This window comes from Danio rerio, chromosome 4, assembly GCF_052040795.2.
Source record: "Danio rerio strain M-AB ecotype USA chromosome 4, GRCz13ab, whole genome shotgun sequence".
In the NCBI taxonomy this organism is placed as follows: domain Eukaryota; kingdom Metazoa; phylum Chordata; class Actinopteri; order Cypriniformes; family Danionidae; genus Danio; species Danio rerio.
This window is the reverse complement of record NC_141024.2, coordinates 40,778,270-40,799,929: the sequence shown is the minus strand read 5'-3', so window position 1 is coordinate 40,799,929 and position 21,660 is coordinate 40,778,270. Positions and strand designations below refer to the sequence as shown.

Here is a 21,660-nt window from a genome sequence, read left to right as displayed (position 1 = left end):
AAGGAGTTGAGCTGCATGTTCAGATAAGAAGGGTCGGATCTTTCTGATGTTATAGAGTGCGAATCTGCACGATCAAGCAGTTCTAGAAATGTGTTCAGAGAAGTTTAGTTGGTCATCAATCGTTACTCCAAGGCTTTTCACCATTTTGGATGCAGTAATGGTTGCCCCATCCATCTGGATTGAAAAATTATGGTGTAGAGTCGGGTTAGCAGAAACTACAAGAATTTCCGTTTTTGCGAGGTTCAGCTGATGATGATGATCTTTCATCCAGTGTCAAAAATATCCAACAGGCAGGCTGAGATGCGAGCTGGAACCGAGGGATCATCAGGATGAAAAGAGAGGTATAGCTGGGTATCTTCAGCATAGCAGTGGTAGGAGAATCCATGTCTCTGGATGACTGGTCCTAGAGATGATGTGTAGATGGAGAAGAGAAGTGGCCCAAGAACAGAGCCTTGAGGCCTTGATATATATCTAATAGTTTTCTACTGTTATTAATTAAAAAACTTACATCTCTGCATTCCCTTGCGAACACTGAATCACCATGGCAACAGTAAACACAAGCTAACAGACAAGAGAGATTTGTTATTGTTTGTAAATCTGATCTGCTATAGTGTAAGGCACGATGATGTTATTCTAAAGCACTATTCCCTTGAATGCTGTTTAATACTCGATTATGAATTATTTATATAAATAAATAATTTTAATATATATTATTTAATCGAGTATTCTGCCAATGTTTTTTTTTTCATATTTATAAGGGTGTTTCTATTTGCTCTATTGCTGTGTAATACCCACTAGTAACCTGGGTTACAACTGACTATATATAAATCAGTTGACATTATTAAGGCATTTATTGGGTACAATTGCTACTTTTTTACTGTCATTCATTGTGTTTTGGTCATTATCAATGCACTGTCACTTTAATTGAGCGTGAGCAGCGCGTCAAAAATAGACCCGGCGCCAAAACTATCGCTGCACTGCTGCTTCAGCGACACTCACGCCTCGCTTTGACGCGCTGCTGTTGCGTGCAGTATGAAAGCTCTAATCTGTTAACATGGACGCCGAAAAAACACGCGCTGCTGGCGCTTGCGGTTAGCCGTTAGTCTTAACACTAAAAGAAAAAAACTGTGCATACGATACTTCCAAATGCAGTTTCATCTAAGACAGTGGGGGGAAGCAAAATTTACTATGCTTTCAACTCAGTTACTTTGCACATGCATAAAGAGGCTCTTGTATGACAAATCCAAAAGGTGTGATCTTAACAATAGGTGGCGGTCACTTTTGCCCTAAACCACAGGTTGCCTTCGAGTAATTCCTTAAGTCCACTCGGCCTTGCACCGTTTTATAATCTTCCTTATTTAAAACAGCTCAATTAAGTCATCGGCTTTATTGTAGAGTACCCCTAGTATCTGAGCCTGCACTGCGCAATGAAAGAAAGAAGCAAAACGGGATGGACAGATGCCTAAAATGTTAGAAACGCACCACACCTTAAGTCAGTGAAGAAAAGGGTCAAAGCTTGACACTCTTGTGGGACTCGAACCTACAACCTTTGAATGGCTCAGCTCACAGCCTAGAGGTCCAATGCGCTATCCATTGCACCAAAAAGCACTTTTTGGGACTCTCTAGCTCCTAAGAAAGAACAGCCAACTGCAGACAAAGTACAGCTGGGATTTGAACTCAGGATCTCCTGTTTACTAGACAGGCGCTTTGACCAACTAAGCCACAGGGTCAAACGATGTTGACAAGGGCTAATTGTTTAATCGAAAAAAGAAAAAAAAAAAAACTAACAATGGTAGCGCTGCATGTGGGAATGTCTGGACTTGAAATATTAAAGTCCAATTGGTTAGGCATTACCACATTATGCTATATAAAGCCATCGTCCAAAGTCCTCTTAAATGTGTAGCGTTCTTAAGGATTTGAGTTTTGTTTAGAAACCGACTGCTAAACATCCCGCTGCGTAAACACTCGTAACTCTTAATAAAAAGCAACGCTGGCACATGTACATTAGGCATTGCTGGGACTTGAACCCAGGATCTCCTGTTTACGAGACAGGCGCTTTGACCAATTAAGCCACAGCACCAAAGCTGAAAAGAAGGCAAGACGGTTTTGCACACAGAGACTAAAAAAAGACAGCAAGTCTAAAATGGCAATCAAAGAGGTTGTTTAAGTCTATTTGTCGCACTATTCATTAGGCCTCAAAGCTATACAATTTTATTATGCATTCCGGTAAGCTCTATAAAACAAGCGCATTCACCACCTGGATCAATTTAGCCCTGGATCAATTTAGCCCAGGATCATTCAAGCCCAGGATCTCCTGTTTACAAGAGAGGTGCTTCGACCAGCTAAGCCACAGCACCACAATGAATGACCGTAAGAGACATTTGCCCGATAACAAAAAACGAAGAAGAACAAACCAATACACAACAAAAACCAGCATGTCAGGATGCAGAAAATGCCGACAAGATGGACGTGGTCTTTTAGAGTCCGGATGATTATGTCTCAAACCTGACCAGTAACCTGGCCTCTTTTCAAGATCAAAGCAAAAAATGCATTAATTTATTTTTATTTAATCTACCCTTAATCATGTGTCAGGTGTTTTTTGGAATCTCCAGTTTCATTACATCCAAACCCAGATTCAGCTTGGAAAATGGAAATCTGAGGGAAAGGTGCAATTTGGATTTGAACCTAGGACCTGCTGTTCCCAAGACAGGTGCTCTGGCCAACTTAGTCTTAACACTAAAAGAAAAAACCTCTGGATACGATACTTCCAAACGCAGTTTCATCTAAGACAGTGGGGGAAAAGCAAAATTTACTATGCTTTCTACTTAGTTACTTTGCACATGCATAAAGAGGCTCTTGTACGACGATTCCAAAAGGCGTGATCTCAACAATAGGTGGTAGACACTTTTGCCCAAAACCACAGGTTGCCTTTGAGTCATTCCTTAAGCTTACTTGGCCCTACACCGTTTTCTAATCTCCCTTATTTAAAACAGCTCAATTAAGTCATCGGCTTCATTGTAGAGTACCCCTAGTATCTGAGCCTGCACTGCGCAATGAAATTAAAAAGCAGAACAGGATGGACAGATGTCAACAATGTTGGAAATGCACCACTCCTAAGTCAGTGAAGAAAAAGGGCAAAGCTTGCAACGCTGGTGGGACTTGAACTCAAAACCTTTAAATGACTCAGTTCACAGCCAAGAAGTCCAATGCGCTATCCATTATCTTAGATTAAATGATTTCCATTTTCCGAGCTGACAGATGGTTTGGATGTAATGAAACTGGATATTCCAAAAAACAATTAACACATGATTAAGGGTTGATTAAATAAAAATAAAATAATGCATTTTTTGCTTTGATCTTGAACAGAGGCCAGGTTACCGGTCAGGTTTGAGACATGATCATCCAGACTCTAAAAGACCACGTCCGTCTTGTCAGCATTTTCTGCATCCTGACATGCTGGTTTTTGTTGTGTATTTATTTCTTCTTCGATTTTTGTTATCGGGCAAATGTCTCTTACAATTAATTTTTGTGGCGCTGTATCTTAGCTGGTCAAAATGCCTTGTAAACAGGAGATCCTGGGCTCAAATCCCAGCAGCGCCTTAGTTCAGGTGGTGCGTGTGCTTTTTTTATAGAGATTAACGAAATTAATTATAAAACTGTATAGCTTTGAGGCATAATGGATAGTGCGACAAAATGAGTTACATTTAAGAGCTCATCTGATTCACAACCTATTGACTCCACACCCATGTTTTTAAGTTGTTTATCTCCCCCTCCATATTCTCCATTCCTCAAACCTATTGAGGATTTTTTTCCTGCCTGGAGATGAAAAGTGTATGACCGAAATCCAAACACATGTATACCCCTTCTCCAAGCTATAGCAGTTGATGCTTTTCGTGGCTGGATTTGCCATGCAAGGTGACATTTGCCCCACTGCTTGGCCACACCAATACAGAAAAGAGAATGCAGTATAGCTGTTTTTTATTTATTTATTTTTTTTACTGTAACTGTATTTAGTAAATACTTCTGTTGATGGTATATGTAGACCACATTTTCTGCAACTTTGTGTTGGTTGGGATGAACACTGTGTACGCTGTTTTTGTGAGGAAAATACAGTAAAATATATTTGGTATTTGTTTGTTTTGTATTAAAACAATTTTCGAAAAATTTTACAATGCACTTCTGTAGGTCTATGTACTGTCTGTAGTAAGTGTAACACTGAACAGAAGAAGGCTTACAGAAAGTCATTATGATGAATAGAGAAGAAGTGGTCATAGTGTTTTACATTAAGCATATTAGTGTTCAACTGATCTTATGAATATCTATTAATGTGATGGCTTGTGTGTGTCATTTGAAAACAAAATACCTTTTTGAGAAGAAATCACATTGTTTTGAACTTATAATTTTATTTTGCAGAAGAATTGAAGAGTTTTGCCCAATGTGTGTGTGTTTTGTGATTTGTGTGTAGAGTTCTGACAATATGAGACATGCTTTCGGAAAATGTGTGTAAACAACTGGAAAAAACTGTAAACAACCTCTTTGGTTGTCATTTTAAGACCTCCAGGAACAAGTTTGGTGACCCCTGGCTTAAAAGCATAGTTCTCTCAGACAGCAACTTTACAGGGCAACACTATATGCTGAATGGCTCAACCAAAATTTTAACCTGTTATTTCTCACGGAATGAACGAGAATCATACTCCTAGACAAGCAAGCCACTATGCAAAGTAATGTTTTGTGGCGACACTATATGCTGGCAAACTGGAATTCTTCGAAAGACATTTTTATGAAAGACATAATGTGCTGTAAAACGCAGGACACCTGCAAGGTCTCATCCGGTATTTGAACCTGGGACCTCTCACACCCGAAGCGAGAATCACACCCCTAGACCAATGAGCCACTAAAGTGCTAGGATTTCACATGGCGTCAGAAGCATCAAATAGTCAGAAATCTTTCTCTAAAGGGAATCAAGGGCACCCTAAGCGAGATTCATACCCCTAGACCAACAAACCACAAAAGCTTGAATATTTCACAAGACTTCAGAAGCAACATATGGTCAGAAATCCTTATCTAACAAACATTGAAGCAGGGCTTTTGCTTCATTTGGACCCAGGACTTCTACAATGGTTCGTCCAGGATTTGAAAACGGGACCTCTCGCACCTTATGCGAGAATCAAGCCCGTAGACCAACAAGCTACTGCAAAACAGCCACTTTACATGGCAATACTATCTGCTGACAAATTGGAATTCTTCAAAAGACATTTTTACGAAAGACATAATGCCCTGTAAAACACTAGACAACTGCAATGGCTCGTCTGGAATATGAACACAGGACCTCTCGCACCCGAAGCAAGAATCATGCCCCTATACCAACGAGCCACTGCAAAACAGCAACTTTAGATGGCAACACTATCTGCTGACCAACCGGCATTCTCAGAAAAAAGGCCTCTGTGTAAGCCACAACGACCTTACAAAACAAAAGACAACTGTAAGGGTTCAACTGAAATTTGAACCTAGGATTTCTCATGGCATGAACGAGAATCATACTCCTAGACCAGCAAGCCACTATGCAAGAAATATTTATGTAGCAACACTATCTGCTGACAAATTGGAATTCTTTGAAAGACGTTTGTACGAAAGACATAATGCCCTGTAAAACACAGGACACCTCCAAGTGCTCGTCCAGGAATTGAACCTGAGACCATTCGCAACCGAAGCGAGAATCATACCCATAGACCAACAAGCCACTAAATTGGGAGAATTTCACAAGGTGTCAGATAGTCAGAAATCTTTCTCTAACGAATCAAGGGCACCCTAAGTGAGAATCATACCCCTAGACCAACGAGCCACTGCAAAACAGCAACTTTATATGGCAACACTATCTGCTGACAAACTGGCATTCTCAAAAAAAAGGCCTCTGTGTAAGCCATAACGACCTTACAAAACAGCAGACAACTGTAAGGGCTCAACCGAAATTTGAATCTGGGATTTTTCATTGCATGAACGAAAATCATACTCCTAGACCAGCAAGCCACTATGCAAAGGAATGTTTTATGTGGCGACACTATCTGCTGACAAACTGGAATTCTTCGAAAGACATTTTTATGAAAGACATAATGTCCTGTAAAACTCAGGGCACCTGCAAGGGCTAATCCAGTAATTGAACCCGGGTCTTCTCGCAACCGAAGCGAGAATCATACCCATAGACCAATGAGCCACTAAATTAAGAGGATTTCACATGGCGTCAGAAGCATCAGATAGTCAGAAATCTTTCTCTATCTAATCAAGGGCACCCTAAGCGAGAATCATACGCCTAGACCAACGAGCCACAAAAGCATGATTATTTCACAAGACATTAGAAGCAACAGATGGACCAGAAATCCTTATCTAACAAACATTAAAGCAGGGCTTTTGCTTCATTTGGACCTAGGACTTCTGCAAGGGTTTGTCCAGGATTTGAAGCCGGACCTCTCGCACCTTAAAATGACAATCATACCCCCAAACCAACTAGCTACTGTAACAGCCACTTTATATGGCAAAACTATCTACTGACAAACCGGCATTCTCAGAAAAAAGGCCTTTGTGTAAGCCACAAAGCCCTTACAAAACAGCAGACAACTGTAAGGGCTCAACCGAAATTTGAATCTGGGATTTCTCACGGCATGAACGAGAATCATACTCCTTGACAACCAAGCCACTATGCAAAGGAATGTTTTATGTGCCGACACTATCTGCTGACAAACTGGAATTCTTCGAAAAACGTTTTTTATGAAAGCCATAATGCCCTGCGAAACAATAGAGAAACTGTAGGGACTTCTTTGGGATTTGAAACCAGGACTTTTCACACTCTAAGCAAGAATCATACCCCTAGAACAACGAGCTACATAAGCTTGACTATTTCACAAGACATCAGAAGGAACAAATGGTCAGAAATCCTTATCTAACAAACATTGAAGCAGGGCTTTTGCTTCATTTGGTCCCAGGACTTCTACAAGGGCTAGTCCAGGATTTGAAAATGGGACCTCTCGCACCTTATGCCAAGTCAAGCCCCTAGACCAATGAGCTACTGTAAAACTGCCACTTTACATGGCAATACTATCTGCTGACAAACTGGAATTCTTCGAAAGACATTTTTACGAAAGATATAATGCCCTGTAGAACATTGGACACCTGCAACGGCTCATCCAAGGTTTGACCACAGGACCTCTCGCACCTGAAGCAAGAATCATACCCCTAGACCAACGTGCCACTGCAAAACAGTAACTATATATGGCAACACTATCAGCTGACAAATTGGAATTCTTCGAAAGACATTTTAATGAAAGTCATAGTGCCCTGTAAATCACATGACAGCAGCAAGGGCTCGTTCGGGATTTAACCCAGGACCTCTCACACCCGAAGCGAGAATAATACCCCTAGACCAACGAGCCACTGCAGAACAGTAACTTTATATGGCAACACTATCAGCTGACGAACTGGCATTCTCAGAAAAAAGGCCTCTGTGTAAGCCACAACGCCCTTACATAACAGCAGACAACTGTAAGGGCTCAACCGAAATTTGAATCTGGGATTTCTCACGGCATGAACGAGAATAATAGTCTTAGACAACCAAACCACTATGCAAAGGAATGTTTTATGCGCCGACACTATCTGCTGACAAACTGGAATTCTTCGAAAAATGTTTTTTATGAAAGCCATAATGCCCTGTAAAACAACAAAATAACTGCAAGGGCTGGTCCGGTATTTGAACCCGGGACCTCTCGCACCCTAAGCGAGAATCATACCCCTAGACCAACAAGCCACAAAAGCTTGAATATTTCACAAGACATCTGAAGCAACATATGGTCAGAAATCCTTATCTAACAAACATTGAAGCAGGGCTTTTGCTTCATTTGTACCCAGGACTTCTGCAATGGTTCGTCCAGGATTTGAAAACGGGACCACTCGCACCTTATGCGAGGATCAAGCCCGTAGACCAACGAGCAACTGCAAAACAGCCACTTTACATGGCAACACTATCTGCTGACAAACCGGCATTCTCAGAAAAAAGGCCTCTGTGTAAGCCACAACGCCCTTACAAAACAAGACAACTGTAAGGGTTCAACTGAAATTTGAACCTAGGATTTCTCATGGCATGAACGAGAATCAAACTCCTAGAACAGCAAGCCACTATGCAAGAAATATTTTATGTGGCGACACTATCTGCTGACAAACTGGAATTCTTCGAAAAACGTTTTTTATGAAAGCCATAATGCCCTGTAAAACAACAGAATAACTGCAAGAACTCGTCTGGGATTTCAAGCCGGGACCTCTCACACCCTAAGCGAGAATCATACCCCTAGACCAACGAGCCACAAAAGCTTGAATATTTCACAAGACATCAGAAGCAACAGATGGTCAGAAATTCTTATCTAACAAACAATGAAGCAGGGCTTTTGCTTCATTTGGACCCGGGACTTCTGCAATGGTTCGTCCAGGATTTGAAAACGAGACCTCTCGCATCTTAAGCGAGAATTATGCCCGTAGACCAATGAGCAACTGCAAAACAGCCACTTTACATGGCAACACTATCTGCTGACAAACCGGCATTCTCAGAAAAAAGGCCTCTGTGTAAGCCACAACGGCCTTACAAAACAAAAGACAACTGTAAGGGTTCAACTGAAATTTGAACCTAGGATTTCTCATGGCATGAACGAGAATCAAACTCCTAGAACAGCAAGCCACTATGCAAGAAATATTTTATGTGGCGACACTATCTGCTGACAAATTGGAAATATTCGAAAGACATTTTAATGAAAGACATAATGCCCTGTAAAACACAGTACACCTGCAAGGGGTAATCCAGGAACTGAACCCGGGTCCTCTCTCAACCGAAGCGAGAATCATACCCATAGACCAATGAGCCACTAAATTCAGATCAATTCACGTCAGATGGTCAGAAATCTTTCTCTAACGAATCAAGGGCACCCTAAGTGAGAATCATACCCCTAGACCACCGAGCCACTGCAAAGCAGCAACTTTATATGGCAACACTATCTGCTGACAAACTGGCATTCTCAGAAAAAAGGCCTCTGTGTAAGCCACAACAACCTTACAAAACAGCAGACAAGTGTAAGGGCTCAACCGAAATCTGAATCTGGGATTTCTCATTGCATGAACGAAAATCATACGCCTAGACCAGCAAGCCACTATGCAAAGGAATGTTTTATGTGGCGACACTATCTGCTGACAAACTGGAATTCTTCTAAAGACATTTTAATGAAAGTCATAGTGCCCTGTAAAACACATGATACCTGCAAGGGCTCATCCGGAATATGAACCCGGGACCTCTCTCACCCAAAGCGAGAATCATACCCCTAGGCCAACGAGCCACTACATTGATAAAATTTCACATGGCGTCAGAACCATCAGATTGTCAGAAAACTTTCTCTAACGAATCAATGGCACCCTAAGCGAGAATCATACCCCTAAACCAACTAGCTACTGTAACAGCCACTTTACATGGCAAAACTATCTGCTGATGAACTGGCATTCTCAGAAAAAAGGCCTCTGTGTAAGCCCGTAGACCTTACAAAACAGCAGACAAATGTAAGGGCTCAACCGAAATCTGAATCTGGGATTTCTCATTGCATGAACGAAAATCATACGCCTAGACCAGCAAGCCACTATGCAAAGGAATGTTTTATGTGGCGACACTATCTGCTGACAAACTGGAATTCTTCGAAAGACATTTTAATGACAGTCATAGTGCCCTGTAAAACACATGACACCTGCAAGGGCTCATCCGGGACTTGAACCCGGGACCTCTCACACCCCAAGCAAGAATCATACCCCTAGACCAACGAGCCACTACTATGATGAAATTTCACATGGCGTCAGAAGCATCAGATAGTCAGAAAACTTTCTCTGACGAATCAAGGGCACCCTAAGCCAGAATCATACCCCTAGACCAACGAGCCACTGCAAAACAGTAACTTTACATGGCAACACTATCTGCTGACAAACCAGCATTCTCAGAAAAAGGCCTCTGTGTAAGCCACAACGCCCTTACAAAACAAAAGACAACTGTAAGGGTTCAACTGAAATTTGAATCTGGGATTTCTCATTGCATGAACGAAAATCATACTCCTAGACCAGCAAGCCACTATGCAAAGGAATGTTTTATGTGGCGACACTATCTGCTGACAAACTGGAATTCTTCGAAAAACGTTTTTTATGAAAGCCATAATGCCCTGTAAAACAACAGAATAACTGCAAGAACTCGTCTGGTATTTAAACCCAGGACCTCTCACACCCTAAGCGAGATTCATACCCCTAGACCAACGAGCCACAAAAGTTTGAATATTTCACAAGACATCAGAAGCAACAGATGGTCAGAAATCCTTATCTAACAAACATTGAAGCAGGGCTTTTGCTTCATTTGGACCCGGGACTTCTGCAATGGTTCGTCCAGGATTTGAAAACGGGAGCTCTCGCACCTTATGCGAGAATTATGCCCGTAGACCAACGAGCAACTGCAAAACAGCCACTTTACATGGCAACACTATCTGCTGACAAACCGGCATTCTCAGAAAAAAGGCCTCTGTGTAAGCCACAACGCCCTTACAAAACAAAAGACAACTGTAAGGGTTCAACTGAAATTTGAACCTAGGATTTCTCATGGCATGAACGAGAATCAAACTCCTAGACCAGCAAGCCACTATGCAAAGGAATGTTTTATGTGGCGACACTATCTGCTGACAAACTGGAATTCTTCGAAAGACATTTTAATGAAAGACATAGTGCCCTGTAAAACACATAACACCTGTAAGGGCTCGTCCAGGATTTGAACCTGGGACTTCTCACACCCAAAGCGAGAATCATACCCCTAGACCAACGAGCCACTAAGTTGAAATCATTTCACATGATGTCAGAAGCATCAGATAGTCAGAAAACTTTCTCTAACGAATCAAGGGCACCCTAAGCGAGAATCATACCCCTAGACCAACGAGCCACTGCAAAACAGTAACTTTATATGGCAACACTATCAGCTGACGAACTGGCATTCTCAGAAAAAAGGCCTCTGTGTAAGCCACAACGCCCTTACAAAACAGCGGACAACTGTAAGGGCTCAACCGAAATTTGAATCTGGGATTTCTCACGGCATGAACGAGAATCATAGTCCTAGACAACCAAACCACTATGCAAAGGAATGCTTTATGTGCCGACACTATCTGCTGACAAACTGGAATTCTTCAAAAAACGTTTTTTATGAAAGCCATAATGTGGCGACACTATCTGCTGACAAACTGGCATTCTCAGAAAAAAGGCCTCTGTGTAAGCCACAACGCCCTTACAAAACAGCAGACAAGTGTAAGGGCTCAACCGAAATCTGAATCTGGGATTTCTCATTGCATGAACGAAAATCATACGCCTAGACCAGCAAGCCACTATGCAAAGGAATGTTTTATGTGGCGACACTATCTGCTGACAAACTGGAATTCTTCGAAAGACATTTTAATGAAAGTCATAGTGCCCTATAAAACACATGATACCTGCAAGGGCTCATCCGGGATATGAACCCGGGACCTCTCTCAACCAAAGCGAGAATAAAACCCCTAGGCCAACGAGCCACTACATTGATAAAACTTCACATGGCGTCAGAACCATCAGATAGTCAGAAAACTTTCTCTAACGAATCAATGGCACCCTAAGCGAGAATCATACCCCTAAACCAACTAGCTACTGTAACAGCCCCTTTACATGGCAACACTATCTGCTGACAAACCGGCATTCTCAGAAAAAAGGCCTCTGTGTAAGCCACAACGCCCTTACAAAACAACAGACAACTGTAAGGGTTCAACTGAAATTTGAACCTAGGATTTCTCATGGCATGAACGAGAATCAAACTCCTAGAACAGCAAGCCACTATGCAAGAAATATTTTATGTGGCGACACTATCTGCTGACAAATTGGAAATCTTTGAAAGACGTTTTTCCGAAAGACATTATGCCCTGTAAAACACAGTACACCTGCAAGGGCTAATCCAGGAACTGAACCCAGGTCCTCTCGCAACCGAAGCGAGAATCATACCCATAGACCAATGAGCCACTAAATTGAGAGAATTTCACAAGACGTCAGATGGTCAGAAATCTTTCTCTAACGAATCAAGGGCACTCTAAGTGAGTATCATACCCCTAGACCACCGAGCCACTGCAAAACAGCAACTTTATATGGCAACACTGTCTGCTGACAAACTGGCATTCTCAGAAAAAAGGCCTCTGTGTAAGCCACAACAACCTTACAAAACAGCAGACAAGTGTAAGGGCTCAACCCAAATCTGAATCTGGGATTTCTCATTGCATGAACGAAAATCATACTACTAGACCAGCAAGCCACTATGCAAAGGAATGTTTTATGTGGCGACACTATCTGCTGACAAACTGGAATTCTTCGAAAGACATTTTAATGAAAGTCATAGTGCCCTGTAAAACACATGACACCTGCAAGGGCTCGTCCGGGATTTGAACCCGGGACCTCTCACACCCAAAGCGAGAATCATACCCCTAGACCAACGAGCCACTACTGTGATATAATTTCACATGGCGTCAGAAGCATCAGATAGTCAGAAAACTTTCTCTGACGAATCAAGGGCACCCTAAGCCAGAATCATACCCCTAGACCAACGAGCCACTGCAAAACAGTAACTTTACATGGCAACACTATCTGCTGACAAACCAGCATTCTCAGAAAAAGGCCTCTGTGTAAGCCACAACGCCCTTACAAAACAAAAGACAACTGTAAGGGTTCAACTGAAATTTGAACCTAGGATTTCTCATGGCATGAACGAGAATCATACTCCTAGACCAGCAAGCCACTATGCAAGAAATATTTTATGTGGCGACACTATCTGCTGACAAATTGGAATTCTTTGAAAGACGTTTTTACGAAAGATATAATGCCCTGTAAAACACAGTACACCTGCAAGGGCTCATCCGAGAATTGAATCCGGGTCCTCTCGCAATCGAAGCGAGAATCTTACAGATAGACCAATGAACCACTAAATTGAGAGAATTTCACAAGGCGTCAGATAGTCAGAAAACTTTCCCTAACGAATCAAGGGCACCCTAAGTGAGAATCATACCCCTAGACGACCGAGCCACTGCAAAACAGCAACTTTATATGGCAACACTATCTGCTGACGAACTGGCATTCTCAGAAAAAAGGCCTCTGTGTAAGCCACAACGACCTTACAAAACAGCAGACAACTGTAAGGGCTCAACCGAAATTTGAATCTGGGATTTTTCATTGCATGAACGAAAATCATACTTCTAGACCAGCAAGCCACTATGCAAAGGAATGTTTTATGTGGCGACACTATCTGCTGACAAACTGGAATTCTTCGAAAAATGTTTTTTATGAAAGCCATAATGCCCTGTAAAACAACAAAATAACTGCAAGGGCTCGTCCGGGATTTGAACCCGGGACCTCTCACACCCTAAGCGAGAATCATACCCCTAGACCAACGAGCCACAAAAGCTTGAATATTTCACAAGACATCTGAAGCAACAGATGGTCAGAAATCCTTATCTAACAAACATTGAAGCAGGGCTTTTGCTTCATTTGGACCCAGGACTTCTGCAATGGTTCGTCCAGGATTTGAAAACGGGACCTCTCGCACCTTATGCAAGAATCAAGCCCGTAGACCAACGAGCAATTGCAAAACAGCCACTTTACATGGCAACACTATCTGCTGACAAACCAGCATTCTCAGAAAAAAAGGCCTCTGTGTAAGCCACAACGCCCTTACAAAACAAAAGACAACTGTAAGGGTTCAACTGAAATTTGAACCTAGGATTTCTCATGGCATGAACGAGAATCAAACTCCCAGAACAGCAAGCCACTATGCAAGAAATATTTTATGTGGCGACACTATCTGCTGACAAACTGGAATTCTTCGAAAAACGTTTTTTATGAAAGCCATAATGCCCTGTAAAACAACAGAATAACTGCAAGAACTCGTCTGGGATTTCAAGCCGGGACCTCTCACACCCTAAGCGAGAATCATACCCCTAGACCAACGAGCCACAAAAGCTTGAATATTTCACAAGACATCAGAAGCAACAGATGGTCAGAAATTCTTATCTAACAAACAATGAAGCAGGGCTTTTGCTTCATTTGGACCCGGGACTTCTGCAATGGTTCGTCCAGGATTTGAAAACGAGACCTCTCGCATCTTAAGCGAGAATTATGCCCGTAGACCAACGAGCAACTGCAAAACAGCCACTTTACATGGCAACACTATCTGCTGACAAACCGGCATTCTCAGAAAAAAGGCCTCTGTGTAAGCCACAACGGCCTTACAAAACAAAAGACAACTGTAAGGGTTCAACTGAAATTTGAACCTAGGATTTCTCATGGCATGAACGAGAATCAAACTCCTAGAACAGCAAGCCACTATGCAAGAAATATTTTATGTGGCGACACTATCTGCTGACAAATTGGAAATATTCGAAAGACATTTTAATGAAAGACATAATGCCCTGTAAAACACAGTACACCTGCAAGGGCTAATCCAGGAACTGAACCCGGGTCCTCTCTCAACCGAAGCGAGAATCATACCCATAGACCAATGAGCCACTAAATTGAGAGAATTTCACAAGACGTCAGATGGTCAGAAATCTTTCTCTAATGAATCAAGGGCACCCTAAGTGAGAATCATACCCCTAGACCACCGAGCCACTGCAAAGCAGCAACTTTATATGGCAACACTATCTGCTGACAAACTGGCATTCTCAGAAAAAAGGCCTCTGTGTAAGCCACAACAACCTTACAAAACAGCAGACAAGTGTAAGGGCTCAACCGAAATCTGAATCTGGGATTTCTCATTGCATGAACGAAAATCATACGCCTAGACCAGCAAGCCACTATGCAAAGGAATGTTTTATGTGGCGACACTATCTGCTGACAAACTGGAATTCTTCGAAAGACATTTTAATGAAAGTCATAGTGCCCTGTAAAACACATGACACCTGCAAGGGCTCATCCGGGACTTGAACCCGGGACCTCTCACGCCCCAAGCAAGAATCATACCCCTAGACCAACGAGCCACTACTATGATGAAATTTCACATGGCGTCAGAAGCATCAGATAGTCAGAAAACTTTCTCTGACGAATCAAGGGCACCCTAAGCCAGAATCATACCCCTAGACCAACGAGCCACTGCAAAACAGTAACTTTACATGGCAACACTATCTGCTGACAAACCAGCATTCTCAGAAAAAGGCCTCTGTGTAAGCCACAACGCCCTTACAAAACAAAAGACAACTGTAAGGGTTCAACTGAAATTTGAATCTGGGATTTCTCATTGCATGAACGAAAATCATACTCCTAGACCAGCAAGCCACTATGCAAAGGAATGTTTTATGTGGCGACACTATCTGCTGACAAACTGGAATTCTTCGAAAAACGTTTTTTATGAAAGCCATAATGCCCTGTAAAACAACAGAATAACTGCAAGAACTCGTCTGGTATTTAAACCCAGGACCTCTCACACCCTAAGCGAGATTCATACCCCTAGACCAACGAGCCACAAAAGTTTGAATATTTCACAAGACATCAGAAGCAACAGATGGTCAGAAATCCTTATCTAACAAACATTGAAGCAGGGCTTTTGCTTCATTTGGACCCGGGACTTCTGCAATGGTTCGTCCAGGATTTGAAAACGGGAGCTCTCGCACCTTATGCGAGAATTATGCCCGTAGACCAACGAGCAACTGCAAAACAGCCACTTTACATGGCAACACTATCTGCTGACAAACCGGCATTCTCAGAAAAAAGGCCTCTGTGTAAGCCACAACGCCCTTACAAAACAAAAGACAACTGTAAGGGTTCAACTGAAATTTGAACCTAGGATTTCTCATGGCATGAACGAGAATCAAACTCCTAGACCAGCAAGCCACTATGCAAAGGAATGTTTTATGTGGCGACACTATCTGCTGACAAACTGGAATTCTTCGAAAGACATTTTAATGAAAGACATAGTGCCCTGTAAAACACATAACACCTGTAAGGGCTCGTCCAGGATTTGAACCTGGGACTTCTCACACCCAAAGCGAGAATCATACCCCTAGACCAACGAGCCACTAAGTTGAAATCATTTCACATGATGTCAGAAGCATCAGATAGTCAGAAAACTTTCTCTAACGAATCAAGGGCACCCTAAGCGAGAATCATACCCCTAGACCAACGAGCCACTGCAAAACAGTAACTTTATATGGCAACACTATCAGCTGACGAACTGGCATTCTCAGAAAAAAGGCCTCTGTGTAAGCCACAACGCCCTTACAAAACAGCGGACAACTGTAAGGGCTCAACCGAAATTTGAATCTGGGATTTCTCACGGCATGAACGAGAATCATAGTCCTAGACAACCAAACCACTATGCAAAGGAATGCTTTATGTGCCGACACTATCTGCTGACAAACTGGAATTCTTCAAAAAACGTTTTTTATGAAAGCCATAATGTGGCGACACTATCTGCTGACAAACTGGCATTCTCAGAAAAAAGGCCTCTGTGTAAGCCACAACGCCCTTACAAAACAGCAGACAAGTGTAAGGGCTCAACAGAAATCTGAATCTGGGATTTCTCATTGCATGAACGAAAATCATACGCCTAGACCAGCAAGCCACTATGCAAAGGAATGTTTTATGTGGCGACACTATCTGCTGACAAACTGGAATTCTTCGAAAGACATTTTAATGAAAGTCATAGTGCCCTATAAAACACATGATACCTGCAAGGCCTCGTCCGGGATATGAACCCGGGACCTCTCTCAACCAAAGCGAGAATAAAACCCCTAGGCCAACGAGCCACTACATTGATAAAACTTCACATGGCGTCAGAACCATCAGATAGTCAGAAAACTTTCTCTAACGAATCAATGGCACCCTAAGCGAGAATCATACCCCTAAACCAACTAGCTACTGTAACAGCCCCTTTACATGGCAACACTATCTGCTGACAAACCGGCATTCTCAGAAAAAAGGCCTCTGTGTAAGCCACAACGCCCTTACAAAACAACAGACAACTGTAAGGGTTCAACTGAAATTTGAACCTAGGATTTCTCATGGCATGAACGAGAATCAAACTCCTAGAACAGCAAGCCACTATGCAAGAAATATTTTATGTGGCGACACTATCTGCTGACAAATTGGAAATCTTTGAAAGACGTTTTTCCGAAAGACATTATGCCCTGTAAAACACAGTACACCTGCAAGGGCTAATCCAGGAACTGAACCCAGGTCCTCTCGCAACCGAAGCGAGAATCATACCCATAGACCAATGAGCCACTAAATTGAGAGAATTTCACAAGACGTCAGATGGTCAGAAATCTTTCTCTAACGAATCAAGGGCACTCTAAGTGAGTATCATACCCCTAGACCACCGAGCCACTGCAAAACAGCAACTTTATATGGCAACACTGTCTGCTGACAAACTGGCATTCTCAGAAAAAAGGCCTCTGTGTAAGCCACAACAACCTTACAAAACAGCAGACAAGTGTAAGGGCTCAACCCAAATCTGAATCTGGGATTTCTCATTGCATGAACGAAAATCATACTACTAGACCAGCAAGCCACTATGCAAAGGAATGTTTTATGTGGCGACACTATCTGCTGACAAACTGGAATTCTTCGAAAGACATTTTAATGAAAGTCATAGTGCCCTGTAAAACACATGACACCTGCAAGGGCTCGTCCGGGATTTGAACCCGGGACCTCTCACACCCAAAGCGAGAATCATACCCCTAGACCAACGAGCCACTACTGTGATATAATTTCACATGGCGTCAGAAGCATCAGATAGTCAGAAAACTTTCTCTGACGAATCAAGGGCACCCTAAGCCAGAATCATACCCCTAGACCAACGAGCCACTGCAAAACAGTAACTTTACATGGCAACACTATCTGCTGACAAACCGGCATTCTCAGAAAAAGGCCTCTGTGTAAGCCACAACGCCCTTACAAAACAAAAGACAACTGTAAGGGTTCAACTGAAATTTGAACCTAGGATTTCTCATGGCATGAACGAGAATCATACTCCTAGACCAGCAAGCCACTATGCAAGAAATATTTTATGTGGCGACACTATCTGCTGACAAATTGGAATTCTTTGAAAGACGTTTTTACGAAAGATATAATGCCCTGTAAAACACAGTACACCTGCAAGGGCTCATCCGAGAATTGAATCCGGGTCCTCTCGCAATCGAAGCGAGAATCTTACAGATAGACCAATGAACCACTAAATTGAGAGAATTTCACAAGGCGTCAGATAGTCAGAAAACTTTCCCTAACGAATCAAGGGCACCCTAAGTGAGAATCATACCCCTAGACGACCGAGCCACTGCAAAACAGCAACTTTATATGGCAACACTATCTGCTGACGAACTGGCATTCTCAGAAAAAAGGCCTCTGTGTAAGCCACAACGACCTTACAAAACAGCAGACAACTGTAAGGGCTCAACCGAAATTTGAATCTGGGATTTTTCATTGCATGAACGAAAATCATACTTCTAGACCAGCAAGCCACTATGCAAAGGAATGTTTTATGTGGCGACACTATCTGCTGACAAACTGGAATTCTTCGAAAAATGTTTTTTATGAAAGCCATAATGCCCTGTAAAACAACAAAATAACTGCAAGGGCTCGTCCGGGATTTGAACCCGGGACCTCTCACACCCTAAGCGAGAATCATACCCCTTGACCAACGAGCCACAAAAGCTTGAATATTTCACAAGACATCTGAAGCAACAGATGGTCAGAAATCCTTATCTAACAAACATTGAAGCAGGGCTTTTGCTTCATTTGGACCCAGGACTTCTGCAATGGTTCGTCCAGGATTTGAAAACGGGACCTCTCGCACCTTATGCAAGAATCAAGCCCGTAGACCAACGAGCAATTGCAAAACAGCCACTTTACATGGCAACACTATCTGCTGACAAACCAGCATTCTCAGAAAAAAAGGCCTCTGTGTAAGCCACAACGCCCTTACAAAACAAAAGACAACTAAAAGGGTTCAACTGAAATTTGAACCTAGGATTTCTCATGGCATGAACGAGAATCAAACTCCTAGAACAGCAAGCCACTATGCAAGAAATATTTTATGTGGCGACACTATCTGCTGACAAACTGGAATTCTTCGAAAAACGTTTTTTATGAAAGCCATAATGCCCTGTTAAACAACAGAATAACTGCAAGAACTCGTCTGGGATTTAAACCCAGGACCTCTCACACCCTAAGCGAGATTCATACCCCTAGACCAACGAGCCACAAAAGTTTGAATATTTCACAAGACATCAGAAGCAACAGATGGTCAGAAATCCTTATCTAACAAACATTGAAGCAGGGCTTTTGCTTCATTTGGACCCGGGACTTCTGCAATGGTTCGTCCAGGATTTGAAAACGGGAGCTCTCGCACCTTATGCGAGAATTATGCCCGTAGACCAACGAGCAACTGCAAAACAGCCACTTACATGGCAACACTATCTGCTGACAAACCGGCATTCTCAGAAAAAAGGCCTTTGTGTAAGCCACAACGCCCTTACAAAACAAAAGACAACTGTAAGGGTTCAACTGAAATTTGAACCTAGGATTTCTCATGGCATGAACGAGAATCAAACTCCTAGACCAGCAAGCCACTATGCAAAGGAATGTTTTATGTGGCGACACTATCTGCTGACAAACTGGAATTCTTCGAAAGACATTTTAATGAAAGACATAGTGCCCTGTAAAACACATAACACCTGTAAGGGCTCGTCCGGGATTTGAACCCGGGACTTCTCACACCCGAAGCTAGAATCATACCCCTAGACCAACGAGCCACTAAGTTGGATTCATTTCACATGATGTCAGAAGCATCAGATAGTCAGAAAACTTTCTCTAACGAATAAAGGGCACCCTAAGCGAGAATCATACCCCTAGACCAACGAGCCACTGCAAAACAGTAACTTTATATGGCAACACTATCAGCTGACGAACTGGCATTCTCAGAAAAAAGGCCTCTGTGTAAGCCACAACGCCCTTACAAAACAGCGGACAACTGTAAGGGCTCAACCGAAATTTGAATCTGGGATTTCTCACGGCATGAACGAGAATCATAGTCCTAGACAACCAAACCACTATGCAAAGGAATGCTTTATGTGCCGACACTATCTGCTGACAAACTGGAATTCTTCGAAAAACGTTTTTTATGAAAGCCATAATGCCCTGTAAAACAAAAGAATAACTGCAAGGGCTCGTCCGGGATTTGAACCCGGGACCTCTCGCACCCTAAGCGAGAATCATACCCCTAGACCAACGAGCCACAAAAGCTTGAATATTTTACAAGACATCAGAAGGAACAGATGGTCAGAAATCCTTATCTAACAAACATTGAAGCAGGGCTTTTGCTTCATTTGGACCCGGGACTTCTGCAATGGTTCGTCCAGGATTTGAAAACGAGACCTCTCGCATCTTAAGCGAGAATCATGCCCGTAGACCAACGAGCAACTGCAAAACAGCCACTTTACATGGCAACACTATCTGCTGACAAACCGGCATTCTCAGAAAAAAGGCCTCTGTGTAAGCCACAACGCCCTTACAAAACAAAAGACAACTGTAAGGGTTCAACTGAAATTTGAACCTAGGATTTCTCATGGCATGAACGATAATCAAACTCCTAGAACAGCAAGCCACTATGCAAGAAATATTTTATGTGGCGACACTATCTGCTGACAAATTGGAAATCTTTGAAAGACGTTTTTCCGAAAGACATAATGCCCTGTAAAACACAGTACACCTGCAAGGGCTAATCCAGGAACTGAACCCGGGTCCTCTCGCAACCGAAGCGAGAATCATACCCATAGACCAATGAGCCACTAAATTGAGAGAATTTCACAAGACGTCAGATGGTCAGAAATCTTTCTCTAACGAATCAAGGGCACCCTAAGTGAGAATCATACCCCTAGACCACCGAGCCACTGCAAAACAGCAACTTTATATGGCAACACTATCTGCTGACAAACTGGCATTATCAGAAAAAAGGCCTCTGTGTAAGCCACAACAACCTTACAAAACAGCAGACAAGTGTAAGGGCTCAACCGAAATCTGAATCTGGGATTTCTCATTGCATGAACGAAAATCATACGGCTAGACCAGCAAGCCACTATGCAAAGGAATGTTTTATGTGGCGACACTATCTGCTGACAAACTGGAATTCTTCGAAAGACATTTTAATGAAAGTCATAGTGCCCTGTAAAACACATGATACCTGCAAGGGCTCGTCTAGGATATGAACCCGGGACCTCTCTCAACCAAAGCGAGAATCATACCCCTAGGCCAACGAACCACTACATTGATAAAACTTCACATGGCGTCAGAACCATCAGATAGTCAGAAAACTTTCTCTAACGAATCAATGGCACCCTAAGCGAGAATCATACCCCTAAACCAACTAGCTACTGTAACAGCCACTTTACATGGCAAAACTATCTGCTGATGAACTGGCATTCTCAGAAAAAAGGCCTCTGTGTAAGCCCGTAGACCTTACAAAACAGCAGACAAATGTAAGGGCTCAACCGAAATTTGAATCTGGGATTTCTCATTGCATGAACGAAAATCATACTCCTAGACCAGCAAGCCACTATGCAA

At 42.5% G+C, this 21,660-nt stretch overlaps 1 long non-coding RNA gene and 7 other non-coding genes across 8 annotated transcripts; all 8 read right to left on the bottom strand.

Moving 5' to 3' along the window:
• Window positions 1–2,006: 2,006 nt before the first annotated feature.
• trnat-cgu (transfer RNA threonine (anticodon CGU)) lies at window positions 2,007–2,080 on the bottom strand. The gene has a single exon. It is a non-coding gene; the product is annotated as a tRNA-Thr (tRNA).
• A 1,923-nt stretch (window positions 2,081–4,003) lies between these two features.
• On the bottom strand, window positions 4,004–10,000 carry LOC148680691 (uncharacterized). The gene is made up of 3 exons (XR_015943041.1): window positions 9,765–10,000; window positions 9,214–9,287; window positions 4,004–6,058 (listed from the first exon to the last, which is right to left on the bottom strand). It is a non-coding gene; the product is annotated as an uncharacterized LOC148680691 (long non-coding RNA).
• trnap-ggg (transfer RNA proline (anticodon GGG)) lies at window positions 9,771–9,842 on the bottom strand. The gene has a single exon. It is a non-coding gene; the product is annotated as a tRNA-Pro (tRNA).
• Window positions 10,001–12,482: 2,482 nt separating the features above from the next.
• On the bottom strand, window positions 12,483–12,554 carry trnap-ugg (transfer RNA proline (anticodon UGG)). Its single transcript has one exon. It is a non-coding gene; the product is annotated as a tRNA-Pro (tRNA).
• Window positions 12,555–13,433: 879 nt separating this feature from the next.
• Window positions 13,434–13,505, bottom strand: trnap-agg (transfer RNA proline (anticodon AGG)). The gene has a single exon. It is a non-coding gene; the product is annotated as a tRNA-Pro (tRNA).
• A 1,506-nt stretch (window positions 13,506–15,011) lies between these two features.
• trnap-ggg (transfer RNA proline (anticodon GGG)) lies at window positions 15,012–15,083 on the bottom strand. Its single transcript has one exon. It is a non-coding gene; the product is annotated as a tRNA-Pro (tRNA).
• Window positions 15,084–17,723: 2,640 nt separating this feature from the next.
• On the bottom strand, window positions 17,724–17,795 carry trnap-ugg (transfer RNA proline (anticodon UGG)). The gene has a single exon. It is a non-coding gene; the product is annotated as a tRNA-Pro (tRNA).
• A 2,468-nt stretch (window positions 17,796–20,263) lies between these two features.
• On the bottom strand, window positions 20,264–20,335 carry trnap-agg (transfer RNA proline (anticodon AGG)). The gene has a single exon. It is a non-coding gene; the product is annotated as a tRNA-Pro (tRNA).
• Between the last annotated feature and the right edge of the window lie 1,325 nt (window positions 20,336–21,660).